At 48.5% G+C, this 24,193-nt stretch overlaps 1 protein-coding gene and 1 pseudogene across 3 annotated transcripts in view; one reads left to right on the top strand and one right to left on the bottom strand.

Moving 5' to 3' along the window:
* The window catches only part of LOC146201233 (uncharacterized protein C15orf61), a 224,895-nt gene that overhangs the window by 165,927 nt on the left and 34,775 nt on the right, over positions 1-24,193 (top strand). The window lies entirely within an intron of this gene.
* Positions 302-4,472, bottom strand: LOC146201235 (uncharacterized; annotated as a pseudogene).

Raw genomic sequence — 24,193 nt, 5'->3', positions numbered from 1 at the left:
TATGCCCTACCGGACCATTCGAGCTTTACCCCCTCCCTATATATATATATATATATATATATATATATATATATATATATATATATATATATATATATATATATATATATAACGAACAACAGAAACGCCCCTTGGTGGCTGAAGAATACAAACCGAAAACGAAGCTGAATACAACATACCCCCCCCCCCTCCTCCTATTTTTAGTGATTAGTTGTTATTAAGTATTAGTAAGGAAACCCCAAGGTATATGCACAGTGTAATTGTTTACGCATATTTACAGACTTGTACGCGTGAGTTCCAACTAATTGGTCTGATAATCTTGGAGCCAGGCCGGTGGTCGGCTCTCTCCCGTCGGGCGCTTTGAACGCCGCACTGTCAACGCTGGCGACAGGCTCGTAGGCTGCTGCTGCAGTATGCCAGGAGACCGAGCCTGCGTCCTGGGGGAAGGCGGCTGCAGCTCAGTAGGCTGCAGTATACCAGGAGACCGGGGCTTCGGTATGGCAGGCTGCAGCACGCCAGGAGACCGAGGCTGCGGCGTGGCAGGAGGCAGCACGCCAGGAGACCGAGGCTCTGGAACCCTGGAAAGCTTGGAGGCATTCCACATACGGCCGTCTCCAAGTCTGAAAGAAGGTGGCCTCCTCCTCTCGATCACTTTTGTTGGTGAAGAAAAGGCGCAGTCTCCCTTGAACCGAAATGGTGGTTTCCCGACATGGACAAAGTCGCCTACGGCTATCTTAGTCTTCTTGGAAGCTCTACTTTTGTCCGTGTAGTGTTTGCGGTTCTGCTGTTGACGCCGGACCCTTTTACGGAGTCGCGCCACTCCTTGGCTGGGTCTTACGCAAAAGCTGGTACTGAAAATCCTACGACATCCAGCCTGGTTCGGGGCATTCTACCATGCAACAGAACTGCTGGGGCGACCCCTGTGGTAGCGTGCGGAGTACATCGATAAATGGCAAGGTACTCTGACTGCTTGCCGGAGTGGTCGTCTTTCGAGGAGTGACACTTGAGTGAAGTTTTTTATTGGGCGATTGAACCGCTCTATTTGGCCATTCACTTGGGGACAGTACACCGACGAATGTGAAAGACGGATGCCTCTGCTTTGCAGGAAGGTGATGAATTCGTACGATGTGAACTGAGGTCCATTGTCACAGACGATCTCTCCTAGATAGCTTCACGGGGAAAACACTTGTTAAAAGACTTTCACGGTGCTTGTGGACACTTCGCTGCAAAAGTGTACCTCTGGCCATTTAGAATGGTAGTCAACAAGCGTTACAGCAAATCTGCCGTTGTAAGCTGCATGCGCCAAAAGACCAACAATGTCTAGGCCAAGCTTATGCCATGGTCGCGTAGGCCATTCAACAGGTTGCAATGGTGCCGTTGATGCTTTGGCGGACTTATCTGCAATTTCCACTTGCTGATCCATTCGTGGCCACCAGAACCGCTCACGCAGTCGCGTCTTCGTGCGCGTGATACCCGGATGCGTCTCGTGCGTGGTGCCGATGATCTGAGCAGCGAGGGAGGACGGAACAACGAGGCGCTCTGTACGCAGTAGCAGTTTATCAACCACAGACAGTTCTTCCCGAATAGGGTAAATGGTTTCACCTCTTTTTGTACGGACTTCCTTGATGACCAAGAACTCAGCACGAATGACTTGGCGGTTTCCAGGCAACCGTCGTCGAGGGCGGCCTGCCTGAACTTCTCCTTTGTCACACAGGTTGGCTCAATGAACGAGACAATTTCTTCCTCCTTAGCAATCTCTGCCTCTGAGGTAAGTGCTGGCAGCCGAGCAAGTGCATCTGCTACAGTGTTTGTGGACCCCTTGCGGTATTCAACAGTGAAATTGTAGCAAAGCAGTCGTGCACTCCAGCGTGCGATTCGTAGTGGGCGTCTTTCATGTCCTTGTGACGACAGAAAGGACATGAGTGCCTGATGGTCTGTCGGAATTGTGATATGGAGACCCCAAAGGTGCGTGTGCCATCGCTCACACGCCCAAATACATGCTAGTGCTTCCCGTTCACCGACTGAATATTTCCTCTCCGCAGGCGACAGTGTACGAGATTCGAAAGCGACTGCGCGGAGCTCGTGGCCACTTTGTTGCTGCAGAACTGCTCCCAGACCACAGTCGAATGCGTCTGTCAACACAATGACTGAAAGTGACGGATCGAACATCTGAATGACTGTACTCGACGATAGCATTTCCTTATCCCTCCTGAAACTGCTGTATGCTTCAGCTGACCAGATTAACGGCTCATTTTTGCGAAGCAAGATTCTCATAGGCTCGACCACTTGCGCCAAGTGGGAACAAACTTGGAATAGTATTCTACGAGGCCCAGGGACGAATGGAGGGCGGCAACATCAGTTGGCCTTGGTATGTTAACTATGGAATCTATTTTCTCTGGAAGTGGCGAGATACCACGTGCAGTGACCTTATGCCCCAGAAACTCAGTTCTGGAACGTCGAAGAGGCATATGTTGTTCAGTTTCAGGCCTGCGTTCTTGATCTTTTGCAGCACTGTCTTCAAATTTGAAAGGTGCTCTTCTGCGGTCTTGCTAAAACTGATCACATCATCAATGTAGAGCAACGCTCCAGGGCAACGGTCGAGGATTTTCGCCATCATCTTCTGAAATGCCGCTGGGGCAGAAGCCAACCCCAAGCAAATTCTTTTGAAACTGAAAAGCCCGTCATGAGTGATGAAAGCTGTCAGATCCCTGCTGTCATTGTGCAAGATAACCTGATCGTAAGCGGAAGCCATGTCAAGGTTTGTGAAATGTGCAGCGCCTACCAAAGCGTGAAGCAGCTCCTCTGTATGGGCAATTGGAAACTGTCTGGAACAATAGCTTTGTTTGGCTCTTGAAGGTCTACACATATCCTGATGCTACCATCTTCATTTTCAACAACAATGGGGGACATTCATTCAGAAGGATCTATGCGCTCGATGATGTCAAGGCTCAGCAACCTCTGAAGCTCATTTGATACTGCTGACCGGAGAGAATATGGCAGACGGCGAAGCTTGGAAGCTACAGACTGCACGCCTTGCCGCGTCTTAATGCGATGGATGAACCCCTTAGCAAGAACCCATTCGGGACTGAAAAGCGAACTGAACTCATCTGCTAAGACTGGCGGAAGATCTTCGTTGCAAGGCTGCTCGCTTGACGGTGTGGAAATGGAACGCGATAGCGAGTCACGGACGTGTGCAAGCATTTAAGAGCAGAACCCTCAATGCGAAGATTCAAAGCTTGAATGCCATCAAGACCGATGAGAGAAGTTCCTCGGTCAACAACATAAAAACGTAGTGACGCTGTGCGGCCTTTAAACCTAACGTCTGCCTGGAAACAACCCAGCACGGAAATCGGCAATTGAGAAAAGTCAAACAGGATGACATGCGGAGCAAGCACGAGCGGAACGCTTTGAAAATATCCGCTGAATTCTTGCTCCGACAAAATTGAAACGGACGACCCTGATCGACAAGAAATGTCAAAGTTACATTCGCGACTTGCACTTGAATATGAATTCCGCTGCGCGCAGAACGTTGCAAAGTCAACACTTGCTCAGCACTGCTAGATGACAAAACATCTTCATGAAATTCAACTTCACGGACTCGGTCTTGCAATTGATTTCGTTTGCGGTTGCATACTTTTTGAAAGTGGCCCTTGAGACCGCTAAATGAACAAACCTTCTCATGCGCTGGGCAGTGCGGCGCTGATGCGAAGTGGTCCTGCGAGCAGCGTCGGAAACAATGTGTTGAACCGGAGCAGCTACTCCGTTGTCGGTTCCGCTCAGGGGGATGGTTCTGCCCCCCCCCCCCCTAACGTGAGCCGCCCGCGCCCCTCGTTAACTTCTGCTGAAAGGGGGCTGCCCGCTGTGCATTTCTTTTTTGCGAAGGATGCGAAGATAGTTTACGACGTTGCCCCAATTAAATTGCCTAGGCCGAAGCAGAAAGCTCCTTTACCTCTTCCGCCGCTTGCTCAAATTGAAGTGCAATTCGAACTGAATCGTCGAATGACAGTGTGGAACCCTCGAGCAGTAACCGCTCACATACGCGGTTGGTCGCTACGCCAGCAACGAATTGATCCCGCAGAGCATCATCTTGCGAAGCAAACGAACAATGTGCCGCTAGCTCCCGTAGAGCGACAACAGTCATGAACGGACTCGCCTATGTTTGGGCTGCTGAGTTAAAAACGATGGCGCTCGACGATAACATTGCATGGCGTCGAAAACTGCTGCCGTAATGCGGCGAGTGCGGAGTCGTATTCGTCAGGAGCGACAGACGTAATCGGTGAGGGCTGCGGACGCTGGCCCTCCCTCCCCAAACAATGCAAAAGAATAGCCTTGCGTTGCTCGGGCTTGAATGTGGCGGATCCGGATGCCACCAAGTACACGTTAAACATCTGCTCCCACTGCTCCCTTGGCAGTGACGGACGGCCGGGCGTCGGTAGGAAAAACGGTGGCTGAGCAAGCCCGGTGAAGTTCATGGTGGTGGTCCCGGATGGTGCTGCGGGGTTGGGGGTAGGTTCACAGCATCCTCGTCGCCAGTGTGGTGTTTTCGAAGGTGGAAGCAGACTCCAGCCGTCCCGAACGAACACAAACCGTTTATTCACACACAGAAGTGCTCATCACGGGCCAGGGAACGGCATTTACGGCAGAGCTGACGCAAGCCATCCTGGAATACAGTCATACAAGCCATCGACGAACTACTGCGTACCATCCTCAAACAAATGGACTTACTGTGTGTGTGTGTGTGTGTGTGTGTGTGTGTGTGTGTGTGTGTGTGTGTGTGTGTGTGTGTGTGTGTGTGTGTGTGTGTGTGTGTGTGTGTGTGTGTGTGTGTGTGTGTGTGTGTGTGTGTGTGTGTGTGTGTGTGTGTGTGTGTGTGTGTGTGTGTGTGTGTGTGTGTGTGTGTGTGTGTGTGTGTGTGTGTGTGTGTGTGTGTGTGTGTGTGTGTGTGTGTGTGTGTGTGTGTGTGTGTGTGTGTGTGTGTGTGTGTGTGTGTGTGTGTGTGTGTGTGTGTGTGTGTGTGTGTGTGTGTGTGTGTGTGTGTGTGTGTGTGTGTGTGTGTGTGTGTGTGTGTGTGTGTGTGTGTGTGTGTGTGTGTGTGTGTGTGTGTGTGTGTGTGTGTGTGTGTGTGTGTGTGTGTGTGTGTGTGTGTGTGTGTGTGTGTGTGTGTGTGTGTGTGTGTGTGTGTGTGTGTGTGTGTGTGTGTGTGTGTGTGTGTGTGTGTGTGTGTGTGTGTGTGTGTGTGTGTGTGTGTGTGTGTGTGTGTGTGTGTGTGTGTGTGTGTGTGTGTGTGTGTGTGTGTGTGTGTGTGTGTGTGTGTGTGTGTGTGTACATATATAACGAACAACAGAAACGCCAGGCCCCTGAAGAATAAAGAATACAAAGCGAAAACGAAACTGAATACAACAGTAGGTTAGAATGGCGTCCCATGTTTTGTGTTCGGCGTCGACGTACATTGCAATCATGTCCACAATAGATTTGTTGAGACGCTCCGTAAGTCCATTTGTTTGAGGATGGTACGCAGTAGTTCGTCGATGGCTTGTATGACTGTATTCCAGGATGGCTTGCGTCAGCTCTGCCGTAAATGCCGTTCCCTGGCCCGTGATGAGCACTTCTGGGGCGCCGTGTCGCAAGAGAATTTGTTCGACAAAAAACATAGCGATTTCTGCCGCAGTACCATTGGGCAGTGTTTTTGCTTCGGCGTAGCGGGTGAGGTAGTTGGTGGCCACGATGATCCACGTTTTACCCGCACATGAAGATGAAATGGGGCCGACGAGATCCATCCCAATTTTTTGAAAGGGCATGGTTGGGGGCGGTATCGGGTTCAGTAGCCCAGCTGATCTCATCGGTGGCGTCTTGCGTCGCTGGCACTCACGGCACGTTTTCGCGTAATGGGCAACGTCGGCAGACAGTCGCGGCCAGTAGTACTTCTCCTGGATTTGATGCAACGTGCGCGCAAACCCGAGGTGCCCTGCTGTTGGCTCGTCGTGTAACGCATGAAGAATTTCCTGCCTGAGGCTTTTAGGCACGACAGGAAGCTGCGCGGTCCTGTTGAGAGCGAAGTTCTTCTTTATGAGGACGTCATTGCGTAAGGCAAACGACAACTGACGCCTAAACACAACAGGAGCTGAAGCGGTCTTGCCTTCCAAGTAATCGGTTAGGTCTTTCATCTGAGGATCTGATCGCTGCTGTTGTGCAAATCTGCTGGCGCTTACTGGTCCCAGAGAGGCGTCGTCTTCATCGTCCTTCGGGGCAGCGCCGACAGGAGCCCGGTATAAGCAGTCTGCGTCGGAATGCTTGCGGTCCGACTTATAGACTACTGTCGCGTCAAACTCTTGAAGTCGTAGGCTCCATCGGGCAAGGCGGCCGGAGGGGTCTTTCAAATTAGCCAGCCAGCAGATCCCTTGATGGTCGCTTAATACCTTGAATGGCCTACCGTATAGACGGATGGAAGGATGGATGGATAGAATATAAAAGCGTCCCCTTTGAAACGGGGTGGTAGCAGTAGCTATCATGCTCATTTTTCTACCTGTATCTTAATTATTGATTTAGATTGGCTACCTGAACCATCATTCTATTTATTAAATTTTTGTTTCTACATTACTAACATTATGTCACTTCTCTGCTTTTAAGCCACCAATCTTCCAGTCGTTTTTTGCTAGTTTCCACCGCCGGTTTATTCACCCGGCCACTGGTATCTCTAAACCCCAAAGCTTCAGGAACAGTGACTGCGCCTGCATCAACTTCCGGTTGGACACTATTACACTCGAGTATAATATGGTCAATTGTTTCACTGGAGTTACCACATGCAGCACATGCGTCATCTCAATTGTTAAATTTCTTTTTGTAACTGCGTGTTCTAAGGCACCCTGATCTACCTTCAAAAAGTAGGGCACTGCCTCTTGAGTTATCAAAGAAATCTTCCTTCCTGATCTGCATTTTCCACTTTCGGTATAATTCCACACTCTGTTTCTTTTCCATCGAATTTATCCAGTTTTTACCTTCTGTGTTTTTCACCTGTTGCCTAATGCTCTTTATCTCTCCGTCCTTGTGACTAGCATACTCACTAGTTAGTTTCCTAGTTTTCCTCCATTGTGAGTCAACGCTTTTTAAGTACAGGTATTGAAATACTTTAGCTGCCCATCTGTTACTGTCCAATTTCCTCAGGCGTACCTCATAAAATATTTTACTCTGAGCTTCCCGTACTTCGAAAGATGCCCAACCCATATCTCCCTGTACCGCCTCATTTTTGGTTTTGCCAGGGGGCACCTAGTGATCGTCCAACGACTCTCTGATTTATTTCTAACGCCGACTGCACCTGTGATTTTAGGCACAAAATGGCATTTCCGAAAGTAATTCCGGGCACCTAAATTCCTTTCCAAATACCCCTCAAAACCTCATACCTGTTGTATCCCCACAATGCCCTATGCTTCAATATCCCGGCATTCCTTCGCCCTTCGGCCTTAAGTGATTGCTCATGCTTTCCAATGTATGCCAATCCTTCGTTTACCCATACCCCCCGATATTTATATTCTGCTACTCTGGGTATTTCATGGCCTTGTATTTTAAGATCCTGATAAGTTGAGCCGTTGAAAATCATCAGACCCGACTTAACTGCGCTAAAACTGAAGCCTAGAGCGTCCCCTTCGTCTCCGCAATACTTAACTAGAGTTTGCAATCCTTCCAGACTCTCAGCTAGCAGCACAATATCGTCTGCATACATCAAACCGGGGAGGCGCTGCTCTACCGCCTTTCCACCTAATCTATATGACAGGTTAAAACCTAGGTTACTGTCTTGTATCCTCCGTTGCAGGTTTATCATATAAAGCATGAACAGCAGCGGTGATAGAGGACAGCCCTGTCTTAATCCTTTGCATACTTTGTCATCTTTCGTACTTCTTATCCCTTCCCACGTAATTTCTACTTTGTTATCCCGGTATATTTTTTGTAGGAACTCTATTATCTCATAACCGATACCTTCTTCTTTTAATATGTTCCACAGGAGTTCCCTGCTTACGTTGTCGTACGCCCCGTTTATGTCCAGGAAGGCCAAATACAAAGGTCTATTTTCCACTCTAGATATTGCGATGCATTGGGTAAGCACGAACAGGCTATCGTCTAAGCGCCTACCGTTTCTAAAGCCGTTCTGAAGTTCTCCGAGTATCTTGTTACTTTCTACCCATGCTTGCACCTTTAATTTCACCGCCTGCATGGCTAACCTGTACATAACAGATGTTATGGTAATCGGCCTGTAGGATTTTATCTGCATCCTTTCTCCTTTCCCTTTATAAATCAAATTCATTTTACTCTAACGCCAGCTGCCCGGAATTTGCTTATTCGTTATGACTGTTTCCAGAGCTTTTAACAACGTTTCCTTATGTTTTGGACCAAGTTCATTAATCAGCTTGATCGGAATTCCATCTATTCCTGTAGATGTGTTTTTAGGAATATTTTTTCTGTCTTTTTCCAGTTTAGATTGGTCAGTTCTAAGCTGCTTTGTATTCTGCTATCTTGTGTTGCTTCCTGATCTGCGGAGATTACCCTATCGTCGCTCTTAAACGACTCGGCTATAACTTATGTAATGTAGTTCACTGCGTTGTCTCCCTTTAAACAGTTTCCCTCGTTATCTTGAATCCGATCCTGCTTTCTTTGATTCTTCTTCCCTAGCCAGCCTATATGGTTCCAGAATTTTCTTGCTCCGCCTGTAGAGGCATCGTGTATGTCAGCCATCCAGCGATCGGTGGACTGCCTTATTTTACTTTGGACGAGGGCCTGCACTCCAAGTTTCTTTTGTCGATATGATTCCCATTTTTGGTCGATTTCCTCCTGAGATACCTGTGCTTTCTTTGCCACTCGGTGTTCCCTTGAAGAAGCCCGTCGTTGTTCAATAGCTTCCCTGATTTCCTTATTCCACCAGCTCCGTGGCTTCCTCTTTCCATTCCAGCGGTTTGCTACTTTAACCTCCTGAATTTTCCTCCTTATGAGTAGTTCTACCTGTTCATAATCCCAGTCTTCCATGGGGTTTTTCTCTATTGCTTCGTCTGCTGCTATCTGCGCTATTTGATCGTCGTTTAATTTTGCGTTTACGTTTTGTCTCAGTTCCATTTCTCTTTTCATCAAGGGCCCCATCTGCAGACTAATACGTTTATGATAACTTCCCAGACTACACTCCCCTTCTTCGTCTATTTTCATTTTTGTGACCTTGCTATAAATTTCCTGTGACGTTAGACAATAGTCAATGGTCGTCTGCCTATTGCGGAATTCCCACGTGATTTGGCCTTCACATTTTGTTTCTCTATTTACTATAACTAGATCGTGTCGCTCACAGAAATCTAGCATTAGCTTCCCGTTGCAATCCGTGTATCCATCCAGATCGTCGATGTGGCCGTTCATGTCCCCCAGCAGAATAATATTGGCCCCGTTCCCAAACTGGCTTATATCGTCACTGAGACATTCAACAAGATCCTTGTTTTCTTGTCTGCATTTATGTCCTGTTCCTAAATGAACTACCCCTAGCCATGTCCTTAATTATGCCGGCAATTGTTCCTGGAACCCAGATATGTTCTTTACAAGGGGATTTATTTCTTTGCCAATTTGTTCCCTGGTGTATCAACACACCTACCCCTCCACCCTTTTTTCCGTTCTCGTTCTGTTGCACCCTTCCCAGACGTAGCCTTCTATAAACGGCGGATCTTCTAGATCCCTGAGATGTGTCTCGCAAAGAGCGTACACACCTATTTTGTCATCCTTCAACTGCTGTTCTATCTCTAGCCATTTCGCTCTTTTTCTACCTCCTTGCATGTTTATGTAGCTGAGCCTAGTGCGAATTTTTTTTGTACTTTTCGTTCTCGACCTCCTCCTTGCCATTTTTTGGGGCTCAGCCTCCGTTATTACACTTTCTTCTGCTTGACTTCTAACTACCTCGGTTCACGGAGTCCTCGCGGAACCCCTAAAAATGCTACAGCCCTGCCTGCCAGGCGCCAGCCGATCTCTGCTCCCACCCTTCTGTTAAAATGAATGCCATCTCGCTGAAAAGCCCTACCAAAACCTGCTTTATGTACCTCCCTGTTTACCTCAACCACTTCGAAACGCTTCTCCAGGCTTAACTTTCTTATGTCCTGATTAACTGTCACCACGTCCTTTTACAGCTTTCCGTTCAATCCTAGCACCTGCGGTACAGTGCATACAACTATCTGCGCTTGCTGTGTTATCTCCCTGATATCGTCAACTCCCTTAGCTAAACTTCCCCTCCTGCAGCTTCACCATTTAGGACATCGTTTAGCCCCGCGGCTACTATCACCACACTGCGCTCTGCGGAATTTTTCAACAGCCTATTTTTACTGTCTTTCAGCACTGCCCTGACTGTTCTCCCTGGGAAAGCTCCAACTAACACTCGCTTATCACCCTTTACACGTTGCAATATATCTCGCTTGCACCTTTTCATGTTAGAATCTCCGGCGATAAGCACCTGGGCCTTCTCTCTCCCTCTCCCAACTGTTGGCTCCTGCTTTCGGTTATCTGTGTCCTTCTCTCTGGGATTTTCAGTCTTCCTTACTTCTTCCTTTTTTTTCCGGCTTCTTAGTAGCTGCTTCTAAATACCTCTGTCGGTTCGGATCCGCCTGACCTACTTTGCTTATGCCTTCCATGCCAGTGCTGGTCCCAGCCACGTGGCCCGCACTGGAATGTTCGTCCTCGTTCTTTCCAAGGATAAAGTCGGCCACTTTTTTTTTTTTTCAATTTGAGGAAGCTGTCCAAGCAGTTTCTGATTTTCCGCCCTTAACAAACGTGCTTAATTTTCTAAATCATCCACACGAGACACTAAACTGCCCCTTTCTTGTTCAAATCTATCTAGACGCGCACTCAGTACGCAACACGGACACAAAAAGTCGCTGCCTTCCGCTTCACCTACAGAGTCAAAACGCGTTTCGTTGAGATTAACCTGCGCCTCACACTGAGTACACTTTACCTTCTTTTGATTGCACATCTTAAGCGCTCATCGACTGAACTATATCTATTACGAATTCAGAATATACAAATTGCCAAAAGAATACACAAGAAACGACTAGCAAACACGCGTTAAAAGCCAATTCTGCGAATACCAATAGCCTAGAAAAAAAGTATTTATCTAAACAAGATAGTTAAAGAATGAACGCCAAGAAAACCTAGCTGCCGGCACGAAAAACCAGGCCGCTAGGACCAAGAGATAAAATCTATTCTTTAGGCTGCACCTAACCTAACTAGTTGAAAACCTTATGCAAAGACCTTATGCAAAATTGCTGCATCTATCGGCCGCCGCGCGCGTTTCCGCCATGTTCAAGGGTAGCTGCATTGAGGAGCGGCAAGCGGCATAGGGGGTTGCGCAGCCGGCTGCGTTAATGCTCGTTGTTGCCGATAATATCGACATTCTGTTGTGCCCCTTCTTGTACGCAAAATTCAATTGAAATAAGGGTGTAGAAGAAAAGAAGCAGCAAGTTAAATCCCTTGAGCTTTTTTTTTCTTTTTTCTTGAGGCGTGTGCTAATCTGCTCACGCGTGGTTGTCGCGCTAGGCGCACTTTCGATCAATGGCGCGCCTGAATTGTGAAATATCTTTTTTAGCGTGCATTGGAAGCTTGCAAATCAGTACCCAGTGCTAAGGCAGACAAAATATATCGCTCACGGTGTGTTAAATTTGCCTGTACACGGACTGCGCGTCGCCTTTTCGCATAAAAGATGTACAAGAGTGTTGTTCCTGATTTCCTTGTTGCGCCAATTTATCTCAGCTTTTGAGGTTTCCTGCATACAAACTGTCAACAGATTTCGCCCGTATGTATACGTCCAGGTATCCAGATAGAACAGGTTTCGGCACTTCAAAAGCGCCAGACTGCTCTCTTAAATTCCAGCGCGGCGCGATATTATAACGTCTTTACGCATTCGATTCATCGATGAATTGAATATAGTCGACTACGTCCAGGCTTCAGTTGCTGAGATGCGTCTACAGAACACGACTTGCAAAAGAAATGGCTACCCCTACCGTTTAACTGCTCTCGTCTACCGCGAGTTCGCATGATTGTTGTTGCTATAGGGATGGTGATCACAGCGCTGTTTGCTTTTTTTTATTAGTGCGAGATTTTTTTTCTGCGAGTTGTGTGAGGCGCATCGAAAAGGAGCTATGCCTTAATTTGGACCACGCCAGTTTTCTTTTCTCCCATCCATATCACTGAATAATGCCGTTTCTTCGTTTAACCTTCATGGCGCACCATGAAAACAGTGTATTGAGGTAGGGATTGAAACTGTCGACCATTTGACACTATCCACAGAGCAATATCGTTTGCAGCGAGCCTTACCGCGCTTAGCAGTCAGTTCGCTACTGCGGCTATCGCAGTAGAAGCAAGAATGAGCGCACACATGCCTTCCAACTTTATTTTGTCTGAAAGTACCCAGCCCTATACATGTATGCATCACATTTTCTATATGCCCATTGCTTGGTACATTCTACTACTTCCCTGAATTGCTGCTGGCAAATAATGTTTGTTGTTTTGCATAATGACTAGAAAAAAATCCCATGCATCACAGCTCCACAATGAAAACATTTGTGATCTTTCAGGTATCAACTGACTGGACGCTCCATAAATTCGGGTTTTGCAAAATATGTTTGGCAGCTATAGAAAGACAACTGCCATTTAACATTAGACAGCCCGTATGCGTTCGCTACTTTTTGGCAAAACGGTTTCGTGAAGAATGTCGCTAGTGTCGAATATTGCATGACAACGCAGTGCGATTAGTTTTTCATTCAATATCTTCACAAGCAAAGAAAGCCGGCCATTAAACCCCCCCCCCCCCCACCCCACCCCCCTATCTCACTGCTGAGCTCATCCCTGACGTGGACAACAAAAATCAATTGAAATATTTGAATTCCGTCAAGAATTACGGAAAGAAAAAGAAAAAATGTGGTATTGGAGAGTAGGAAGACTGCTGAAAAACCTGCGCACTGCACAAAGCCCTGCTCGAATACGCATCCACGAAGGAGCTTGACATTGCGTTTGGGTATAAGGCAGACCTCTGCTTTGTGACTTCGCAGAAGTATCTGCTATATATCGATTTTCATGAAATAGAACCACGATGTGACGGCAACAGGAGCTACGTATCTGAGGAGGATCAGCGCGCGCGGAATCACGTCGTTGACTTGTCGCGTTTCGCCGGCAAATTCACGTGGTTGGGGGTTTTAGCCAGTAACATATAGAATATGGGATCTGCTATATGGTTGATTACACGCTAACAAGATACATCAGCTGCTAAACGTTCAGACAGAGGATGGGAGCAGAAACAACATTAAGCTACTTCGTGTACGCGTAATGACATCGCAGACATGTTTTACACCCGGAAGCAATATCAATATGTTTTGCACTTTCATGGAAACGTATTTGAGTAGCGTATCAAGGAATGCCCCGGAGCAACAACGAAGGTTTTGCTATTTGTCGCTACGCTGATACCACCGTTCGAAAGAAGTTTTGGAAGCGCAGAATCACTTCACGAAGTAAAATTGGAATGTAGGCAGCGTGAACAAGTTATTCGTCTATTATTCCGTTATTTTTTTTTTTGCTTTGAATGCGAACAAATACACGGAAATCACAGCACAAAGCAGACGCAGCTAACGCGACGGCAGCAGCCGTAAGCGCAGCCGACGTACTCACCCCTTGAACATGGCGTCGCGTAGCGCGGTTTGCTGAAGGTCCGATAGATGACAGCAATTTTGCATAAGGAATTATACCGTAAGTGGAAAATGCAGATCAGGAAGGAAGATTTCTTTCATAACTCAAGAGGCAGTGCCCTACTTTTTGAAGCTAGATCAGGGTGCCTTAGAACACGCAGCTACAAAAAGTAATTTAACGATGGAGATGACGCATGTGCTATATGTGGAAACTCCAGTGAAACAATTGACCATATTATACTCGAATGTAATGGTATCCATCCGGAAGTTGATGCAGACGCAATCACTGTTCCTGAAGCTCTGGGGTTTAGAGATACCAGTGGCCGGGTGAATAAACCGGCGGTGGAAACTAGCAAAAGACGACTGGAAGATTGGTGGCTTAAAAGCAGAGAAGTGACATAATGTTAGTAATGTAGGAACAAAAATTTAATAAACAGAATGATGGTTTAGTTAACCATTCTAAATCAATAATTAAGATATATGGAGAAAAATGAGCATGATAGCTATTGCTACCACCCCGTTTCAAAGGGGACGCTCCTATATTCCATCCATCCATCCATCCGTCTATAGGGACCGGACAGATGAACAGGTGGCGCCGCCTCTCGGCGCATCGCTCAATCGCCGGAATGCGCCGGCCCCGGCCGGCGCATTGCCAGCGCATTGGAGCGTACTGTTTGTCGTTGGTTTGTGTGGAAATTGGAAATCCTAAGGTTTAGATGACGTTGTGCGTGAATATATCCTCAAGAGAACAGAAAGTTAGGTTAGTTGTGTGAATATGTCCAGTGAAATGAAGTCTGGCCAAACAAGGCTGGCGAAACGTGGTGCGTCATTGGCTCCACTGGCAGCTACGCAAACTCGTCGGACGTTTTTAAGTCGATTCATTTCAACGGGTTTCCACAGAAGCATGAGTAGCGGGTGACCTAAGCATGGTTCTTTGAAAGGCAAAGGCGCGAATCTACGTATTTGGTTACTGCGTGGTCATGGAAAGTGCCGATTTTTTAAAATTCCGCTTGCTACCGGATGGTCTGTGCCTTCTGTTCCCCAGGAGTGACGGCACGAGAGTCTCGGAGTCGAAGCCGCACTCCTTGATCTGTAGTCACTTATTGACAATTGGAAATCGAAGTAATCCAAAAGCGTAAGTTACAACGCTAGCATTTTCCCGCCTGTGTACAAGAAAACCCCAGCACGGAAAAAGAAAAGGCAGCTCCACCATCGTCGTTCGGGCTGCGTTACGATCTTCAGTGATGGGCAGAGACAATGTTTGTGCAGATACTTTCGCTGACATAGTCAAAGATAATTTACTTTTTTCTCTTAACAGAAAGATCAGATAGGAGACATGAAAAATTCCTATTACCATGATCTTGTCATTTTTCCTCTTTTCGTTTGTCAACCAATGAAAATGCGCGGAGAGCTCTGCGTTGATACTCTTAGAATTTGTTAACATTTGTTTGTGGCATGTCCATTTCGCCTAATAAAATCATTCATTTCACAGCTCAGTCAATACCGCATGGTCACAAAATCTGCTATTGGCTTCATATAAAAGTCGAACAAGAAAAAAAATGCAATTTAATTTGTGGAAACGAGCATAAACATAGAATTTTTTTTTTAATTTCGAAGGCCGTGTAGCAGTTTTTTTTTTCGCATTCACGTTGCACCTGACATGGCTTTACGTATTTTCTCAGCAGTGTCCATTTCCTGGCCCGCCTAAATACATGTGTTTCTCATCGGCGTTTTAGTGAACGTGAGATTTCCTGATTGTGGCGTAGTATGACAAGACCGTTTTACCTCTCTCAGAAATTGCTTCTAGGTATGGCCAATGTAAACAAATTTAGCAGCAGTCCGGCAAGCTGCAGTGACAAAGTTGTAAAAGGAATGGCTTTCAGTTATCCGGATTCCTTTACGTGCAAATAGAAAACTACATACATGGTCGTGTCCCCTCACACTCATCAGGTATCGAGGTATCGGCCCCGCAAGTTCGTGGTACGCTGAGAAAGTAGACCACCTTAGCGAACGAGCCATCAGAGGGATTCATTTAACAATAGAACGCTCTCTTAGTGGTCTGTGGCTTATCTTACAACACATCACACTGTGTTTTTTTTTCCGGTTGACAGTATTGAACTATTGCCTTCAGATGTTCAAGGCAGGTGCGGTCAATCGCATTGAACTTCCTGCGCTGAGAGAACGCTAGCAGGAAATTTAATTTTTTTTTCTTTTCACAACCTCCGCAGCATGTCGGGGAAAGGCATGTATAGTATAATATTTTCTAATTCAATTATATGTAGCAGCTTCGACGTGTTCAACAAGAGCATTGTCGTATATGTAAAAATGATACTGAGGTGGTATTACTCATTTGGCTTATATTACGATTAAGTTTGATAGTCTCAAGGCCGGGTTCAGTGAGCTATTGTAGCGTAATTGTGCAGGAAGTCCTGGAAGTATATGTGTCTTTGCTATTCCAACCATGAATAGGATCCTACTTTTGTCTTCCTTGTTTATTTTTCTCCTTTTACAGCTCTCTTTGCAAGGCTGAAACTGGAATGTCATTTGATATTATTCTACTCTGAATCGTTTGAGCCTAGCTATTACCAAAAAAGACAGGTGCAGCATCTTTTTCATTTTACATGAACGCTGACCATTACAACTACCACTACTACGGCGCCACGGCTACACGGCTCGGCGGTATTTGATATTCAGGCAGGTTTCGACTAGACCTAATATAACCTGGACGCGCAGTGCAGGTGCAATTCCCGTCTTCGGAGTTGCCTTAACAAGTGCTTAACGAAGGTGCTCCTAGCGCATGGTGAAATCGCGCGCGCGGCATTTTCGAGTATATAACAGAAATACCATGCGCCGGGCGGTTTCAAAAAAAAAAAAAAGAAACACGCACGCCCTGCCGAGAACGACCGTTTTCTTTTTCAAGATTTCCCCGTCAAAAAATACTCCTTGCGATTACTCAAAGCAGCTCAAAGCTCTCAAAGCCACACCGCAAGACGACGGGTAGGGACAGGCTCAAAAACGCCTCGCAGAACGGAAACGACTGCGCCGCTCAGCTGCCTCGGCATTCCGCTGTTTCGGCACTCCCCCGCGGTTGGCGCTGTTCCACCGAGGCGACGGCGGGGATACAATAGGTATGAGGTTTTGGGGGGTATTTGGAAAGGAATTATGGTGCCCGGACTTACTTTCGGAAATGCGTTTTTGTGCCTAAAATCAGAGGTACAGTCGACATTAGAAATAAATCAGAGATCCGTTGGACGATTAGCGCTAGGTGCCCACGGCAAAACTACAAATGAGGCGGTACAGGGAGATATGGGCTGGGCATCTTTCGAAGTACGGGAAGCTCAGAGTAAAATATTATATTGTCACGCAGTGGTGACGAGGTCGACGACACAATTGAAGGGTCGATGATTGCACTAAAGGAACTCTTTATTTGGGCTGACTTGCGCCCGCAAAAGAACTACGCAACTCGGCGGCGGCGATAGGAACAAACGTGCTCGTCGATCGTCGAACAAAGAATGCCCGTCACACTCGTCAACGCTCAATTTAAAGGCTCCACAGAACAATCTAGATAACGTCGCAAACAGCTACCAGCTCGGGCTGGAACATTGTGGAAAGACACCCGAGTGGCCGGAACCTTCGAGACAAATCTCGGTGCATCTTGCGCTACAACAAAACTGATAAAGGTGTGACTCGCGACATCGAGCATTAACAAACAAAGGTTACGGAACTGATACGTGGTCCAGAATCAGAGTGATAAGCCTGTATGCCGGCGGCTGTTAAAAACAACAAATACTGTTTTGAAGGCTTCGCGGCATTACTCCCCCCTTAAAAAACATCGCCTCGATGTTTCAAAACAAAGAAACTTAAACATAAACACTGCAAAGTTTAAACACCACAGATTCTTTAACGCGCGTAATATGGCTTCAGTCGTACAACATGTACAATTTCTGGGCGTGCGCGTCGACGTTGTGATGCTGACGTTCCGTCGGGAATGACTTCATAGTCCAGTGGTCCGACGCGGCGAAGGATTTTGTATGGCCCAAAGTATCGACGCAACAACTTTTCACTTAATCCACGACGGCGAATTGGTGTCCAAACCCACACTTGGTCTCCTGGATTGTACTCTGCGTGGCGTCGTCGTAAATTGTATCGTCGGCTGTCGGTGCGCTGTTGGTCTTTAATACGCAGCCGTGCGAGTCGTCGGGCTTCCTCTGCACGCTGCAGGTAGGCGGCGACGTCAAGGTTGTCTTCGCTGGTTCGCTGGTTACGTGCGGCAGCATTGCGTCGAGCGTCATCGTGGGCTCCCTGCCGTACACAAGCTTAAACGGGGTCGCTCTGGTCGTCTCCTGGACTGCCGTGTTATACGCGAAGATCACGTACGGCAATATGGCGTCCCAGGTCTTGTGTTCAGCGTCGACGTACATAGCGATCATGTCCGTGATCGTTTTGTTCAGGCGCTCCGTAAGGCCATTGGTCTGGGGATGGTACGCAGTTGTTCGTCGATGGCTTGTGTGACTATATTCCAGGATGGCTTGCGTCAACTCTGCCGTAAACGCCGTTCCCCTGTCCGTGATGAGCACTTCTGGGGCGCCGTGTCGCAAGAGAATTTGTTCGACAAAAAATTTGGCGACTTCTGCCGCGGTACCATTTGGTAGTGCTCTTGCTTCGGCGTAACGGGTAAGGTAGTCAGTGGCCACGATGATCCATTTGTTACCCATAGACGAACATGGAAAGGGGCCGAGGAGATCCATCCCAATTTGTTGAAAGGGCAGGAATGGGGGCGGAATCGGGTTTAGTAGTCCTGCTGGTCTGATCGGCGGCGTCTTGCGTCGTTGGCACTCACGACACGTCTTCACGTAGTGGGCAACTTCAGCAGGCAGTCGCGGCCAGTAATACTTCTCCTGGATTCGACGCAGCATGTGCGCAAATCCGAGGTGGCCTGCTGTGGGCTCATCGTGCAACGCCTGCAGAATTTCTTGCCGAAGGGTTTTAGGCACTACGAGAAGCTGCGCGGTCTTGTTGGGTGCGAAGTTCTTCTTCACGAGGAGGCCATTGCTTAACGTGAAGGATAATAAATGTCGCCTGAACACACCAGGAGGGGAAGTGGTCTTTCCTTCCGAGTAATCGGCTAGCGCTTTCAGCTCAGGGTCGTCGTCGTCATCGTCCTTCGGGGGAGCATCGACGGGAGCGCGGGATAAGCAGTCTGCGTCGGAATACTTCCGACCCGACTTATAGACTACAGTCATGTCAAATTCTTGAAGTCGTAGGCTCCATCTGGCAAGGCGGCCGGAAGAATCTTTCAAATTAGCCAGCCAGCAGAGCGCGTGATGGTCGCTTACCACCTTGAATGGTCGGCCGTATAGCTATGGACGAAACTTAGAAGTGGCCCAGATGATTGCAAGGCACTCCTTCTCGGTCGTCGAGTAATTGACTTCGGCTTTTGTGAGGGACCTGCTAGCGTAGGCGATTACTTTGTCCTGTCCGGCACTCTTCTGGACAAGAACGGCTCCTAGGCCCACACTGCTCGCGTCGGTGTGAATTTCGGTCTCGGCGTTTTCATCAAAGTGGCCAAGTACAGGAGGGCATTGCAGGCGGCGCTTAAGTTCGTCGAAGGCTTCTCCTTGCGGCGCTTCCCATTTAAAAGGTACGTCAGCCTTTGTAAGCTGCGTCAACGGTTCGGCAATCCGCGAAAAGTTTCTAACAAATCATCGATAATAAGCGCACAGCCCAAGGAATCGGCGCACAGCTTTCTTGTCGGCAGGCGGTGGGAATTGTGCGATTGCAGCTGTTTTCTCCGGGTCTGGGCGAATACCGTCCTTGCTAAGGATTTGACCTAGGAATCGGAGTTCTTCGTAGGCGAAGTGACACTTCTCTGCTTTTAGCGCTAGTCCCGATGACTTGATGGCTTCCAGCACAGTCTGTAGTCGTTTTAGGTGGTCTTCAAAGTTTGACGAGAAGACAACAACGTCGTCCAAATATACCAAACAAATTTGCTACTTCAAGCCTTCCAGGACTGTGTCCATTACTCGTTGAAACGTGGCTGGTGCGGAGCGGAGGCCAAATGGCATCACCTTGAACTCATAAAGGCCGTCCGGTGTAATGAATGCGGTCTTCTCGCGATCTCTTTCGTCGACCTCAATTTGCCAATATCCGCTCTTCAGGTCCATCGATGAGAAGTACCTTGCATTGCAGAGCCGGTCGAGAGTGTCATCGATGCGGGGAAGCGGGTAGACATCCTTCTTCGTTATGCTATTCAAGCGGCGGTAATCAACGCAGAAGCGAAGTGTGCTGTCTTTCTTCTTGACCAAAACGACTGGTGCCGCCCAGGGGCTGTTCGATGGCTGGATTACGTCATCACGCAGCATTTCCTCAACTTGATCGCGAATGGCCTGGCGTTCTCGCGGCGATACACGATGAGGGCTTTGGCGCAGAGGTCGGGCGTGTTCGTCCGTTATTGTGCGGTGCTGGGCCAGTGGTGTTTGTCGTACCTTCGATGACGATGAGAAGCACTCCCCGTAGCTTCGAAGAAGACTGAGAATCTGGTCTTTCCTGTTGTGGGTCAATGCCGGGTTGATGTCAAATTTGGGCTGACGGAATTGGTCCGGTGCGTCTTCCAGCGTTTGGTCGTGGAGGGCGAATACATCATATAGGTCAGCTAATTCGTCGAGAAAAGCGATCGTCGTGCCCTTGTTGAGATGCCGGTATTCTTCGGTGAAGTTTGTTACCAGCACCTGAGCTTGACCTCTCCGGAATTTCGCGATGTCTCTTGCGATGCCGACACCTCGTTCTAAGAGCAATTGGATATTTCCTTCGACGATGCCTTCAGCGGTTTCGATGTTTGCGCTACCTACGCAGACTGCGATGCTTGATCGGGGCGGGACGGTCAATTCTTCATCCAGGACGTTTAGAGGGATGTGTTGCATCGACGTCGGCGTAGCAGGAATGGCTTTGTCTGCAGAGAGCTTGATGAGCTTGGATCGCAGGTCGATGATAGCCCTATGTTCATTTAGGAAGTCCATGCCTAAAATCACGTCGCTGGGCACTGCTGCAAGACCACAAAGCTGGTGGGGTAAGTACGCCCATTTACAGTTATTCTTGCAGTGCATCGTCCCGATGGAGTAATCAGGTTGCCACCTGCGGTGCGAATCAGCGGGCCATCCCAAGCGGTGGTAACTTTTCTGAGCTGAGAGGCTAACGGTCCACTAATGACTGAATAGTCAGCTCCGTTGTCTACTAGGGCAGTGACTCTGCGACCGTCGATATCAACTTCAAGGTCACTTGTTCGCGTCCTCGCATTGCACGTGGGCCTTAGTGTCCGATCTCGGCTCCGTCGTTTCTTCAGATCATGGCCGGGGCATACCGTTGCTACTTCGCTGGGCGGCGGCGTCTGCTTGCAGTCTGGTCGTGTTGTCGTCGATGACGTCGTATGGAGCGGCGGTGAAATGGCTGCGTCGTCGTTAGTGGTCGTCTGCGGCGGAGGATGTTCGTCTTTTCGCCGTTGAGCAACCTCACCTCCAAAGGTTGCTCTGTTTAGTTTCTCCTGCGCGGGCCTGGGGACCTTCCGCGCATACTCTCATCATAGGTACGGCCTGGCGACGCAAAGCGGCCCCTGTACGGCGATGGAGATCTGAACCGACGGCTTGGTGGCGCAATCTCACCGCTACGCAGATAGTTGTCAATTTCTTGTGGTCGTTCACCTGGGCGTGGTCGTGGAGCGTCGACTGCAAATCCGCGGAGACCAATTCGTCGGTACGGGCAGTGGCGCAGAATGTGGCCGGCCTCACCGCAGTGGAAGCATAATGGCCGGTTGTTTGCAGTCCTCCAGGCGTCGCTCTTCCTGGGGTTTGGGGGTCGTTGGTAGGCTTGGCGTGCGGGGGCCAAGGGGCGGTTTTCAGGAACAGGACGGTAGCGGCGAGGGCTCGGAAAGTCATCAAGTCGGGGCGGAGGGCGGCGTAATGCACCAGCGTAGTTCATCGCTGCTGCCTCTTGTGCTGGAACAGTCGCAGCCGTCGCTTGAGGAACGCCCAGCGCCTGCTGGACTTCTTCCCGGACGACGTCCGCGAGCGTCGCCACCTGTGGTTGTTGCGATGATGGCATCAGTCGGCGGAGCTCCTCTCGCACGATCTCCCGGATGAGGTCCCGAAGGTTCTCTCCGCTTGTAGATGCGCTGGGGTAGTGGATTGAGCAGTCCGGCTGAAGTGGTCGCTCGTAGTGGCGCATCCGGGTGACCAACGTCTTCTCAATAGTAGACCCCTCTGTTTCAAATTCCGCCACAATTCTTGGCGGATTTCGCACAAGACCCGCAAAGAGCGACTCTTTAACGCCTCGCAATAAAAGTTTGACTTGCTCACCTTCGGTCATATTAGGGTCGGCGCGGTGAAAGAGGCGCTTCATCTCCTCAACATACGCCAGGACAGGCTCGTTAGGGAGTTGAAGTCTTGACTGAAGAAGGGCCTGGGCTCTTTCCTTTCGGACGGCGCTTGAAAAGGCAGTCAGAAACGCTTCCTTGAAAGTCTACCAATCCTTCATAGTTGCCTCATGATTTTCGAACCAAACTCGGGCATGTCCTTGAAGAATAAAGTAGACTTGCCTAAGTTTCGCGGCGTCATTCCAGCCGTTGAATTCTGCCACACGGTCGAAAAGGTCCATCCAGTCTCCAGCATCTTCATCCGGTCGTCCATGGAAGCAGGGGGGCTCACGGGGTTGGACGAAAACAACCGGTGCTGTAGGCTGGGCCATTGTCAGCGTCGATGCCTTCCGAGATCGAATGGGGTCAGGCAGCAGACCGTGTTCGGGTTGTAGGCCTTGAAGTCGGCGGCTGGCTCAGTGACCTGTAGGCTGGTCTTCCAGGGCGACAGGAACACGGCTTGGGTCTTCGCTTGAAGGATCAAAGGCAGCACCTCCACCAGATGTCACGTAGTGGTGACGAGGTCGACGACACAAATGAAGGGTCGATGATTGCACTAAAGAAACTCTTTATTTGGGCTGACTTGCGCCCGCAAAAGAACTACGCAACTCGGCGGCGGCGATAGGAACAAACGTGCTCGTCGATCGTCGAACAAAGAATGCCCGTCACACTCGTCAACGCTCAATTTAAAGGCTGCACAGAACAATCTAGATAACGTCGCAAACAGCTACCAGCTCGGGCTGGAACATTGTGGAAAGACACCCGAGTGGCCGGAACCTCCGAGACAGATCTCGGTGCATCTTGCGCTACAACAAAACTGATAAAGGTGTGACTCGCGACATCGAGCATTAACAAACAAAGGTTACGGAACTGATACGCGGTCCAGAATCGGAGGATGAGTGGGATAGTGTTGTTGTTGTTGTTGTAGTGGTTATTTATTGTATGTACAAAAGGAAAGAAAAGATGTTTGCCAGCCCCGGTATCTGCTATCTTATATCTGAAGCACCTGAACTGGGGCGGCGGAAATAAAGGGATAGCGAGGAGAAGGTAGAGGAAATCAAAGAGGTGAGTGATAGGGAGAAAGAAAAGAGTAGGTAAAAATAAAAGAAATATATACACTATGCTACAGTATACAGTAGTTTGCATGAGGCCCACCCGCAAATGTCTTAGGTCACTGAGTACTCGGCACGTCGGGCGGGCCTCCGCAATAGCTCCACAAGGAAGGAAGTTAAAGGGCAAGAGGATCCGGTGAGCCTTGAGCGCCGGGATAAGCGTGAGGCATGGAGACGGGATCACTGAAGGTCGGCAGACGCAACTTAAATGCGGGCTCTTGTCAGAAGAAATAGCGGTAGCCCAAATGGGGCTGCCGAATCAGTGCCGCTGTGGGTCCTATACTGGCCGTAGCGGGGCTGAACAGACCGGCGTTTCCGCACACTATTGTTCAAGCATTCCTTCCATCATTTATTTGCATTAGACGGTCCTCTAAATTACTATTCTATATGATTTCTAAACAGTTGTTAGCATTTTAGTCGATTAGAAATATTATATGGCCTTAATTCTCGCGCTCATGCAAATTGCGCTAGAAATACTGAAATATACTGATTGTTAACTGTTGCTCCTTATGTGGTTGCCGTGGATAGCCTGAAACTCCCAGCCGTTCTCCCCTCTTTTTCCCCTGATGGGGCTTGTGCAGGTAGGTCACCGCTGCTTCCGGCGGGGGCTGGCCTGCCATCGAATTTTTATCTATTTTAGGCCGTCATTGCACCCGCCACCGCTTCGGTGGTGCACGACGGCTGATGTTGCGAAGCGCGTCTTTCTTTCCCTCTTCCTTTTCTTTCTTCTCTATTTTCTCTTCTGTCTGCACGAGGCAGTGGAGGTGGCTCACCTACAGAGCCAGTAGCAGGCCCGTGCATTTTCTTTTCCTTCTTCCTACAGCCACAACAACAACAATATTACTGTTCAGAACACACATCTCCACAGCCTCAACAAGATGAACATGAAGTCATTGAGGCTAGATCAATGTTATACAGCCTCAACAAGATGAGCATGAAGTCATTTAGGCTAGATCAATGTTATGAATTACTGCGAAATGTGATATTGTGGCTGT

The sequence above is a fragment of the Amblyomma maculatum genome, chromosome 2 (genome assembly GCF_055883805.1).
Source record: "Amblyomma maculatum isolate TAMU_Amacu chromosome 2, ASM5588380v1, whole genome shotgun sequence".
NCBI lineage: Eukaryota > Metazoa > Arthropoda > Arachnida > Ixodida > Ixodidae > Amblyomma > Amblyomma maculatum.
This window is presented reverse-complemented; position numbering and strand designations above follow the sequence as displayed.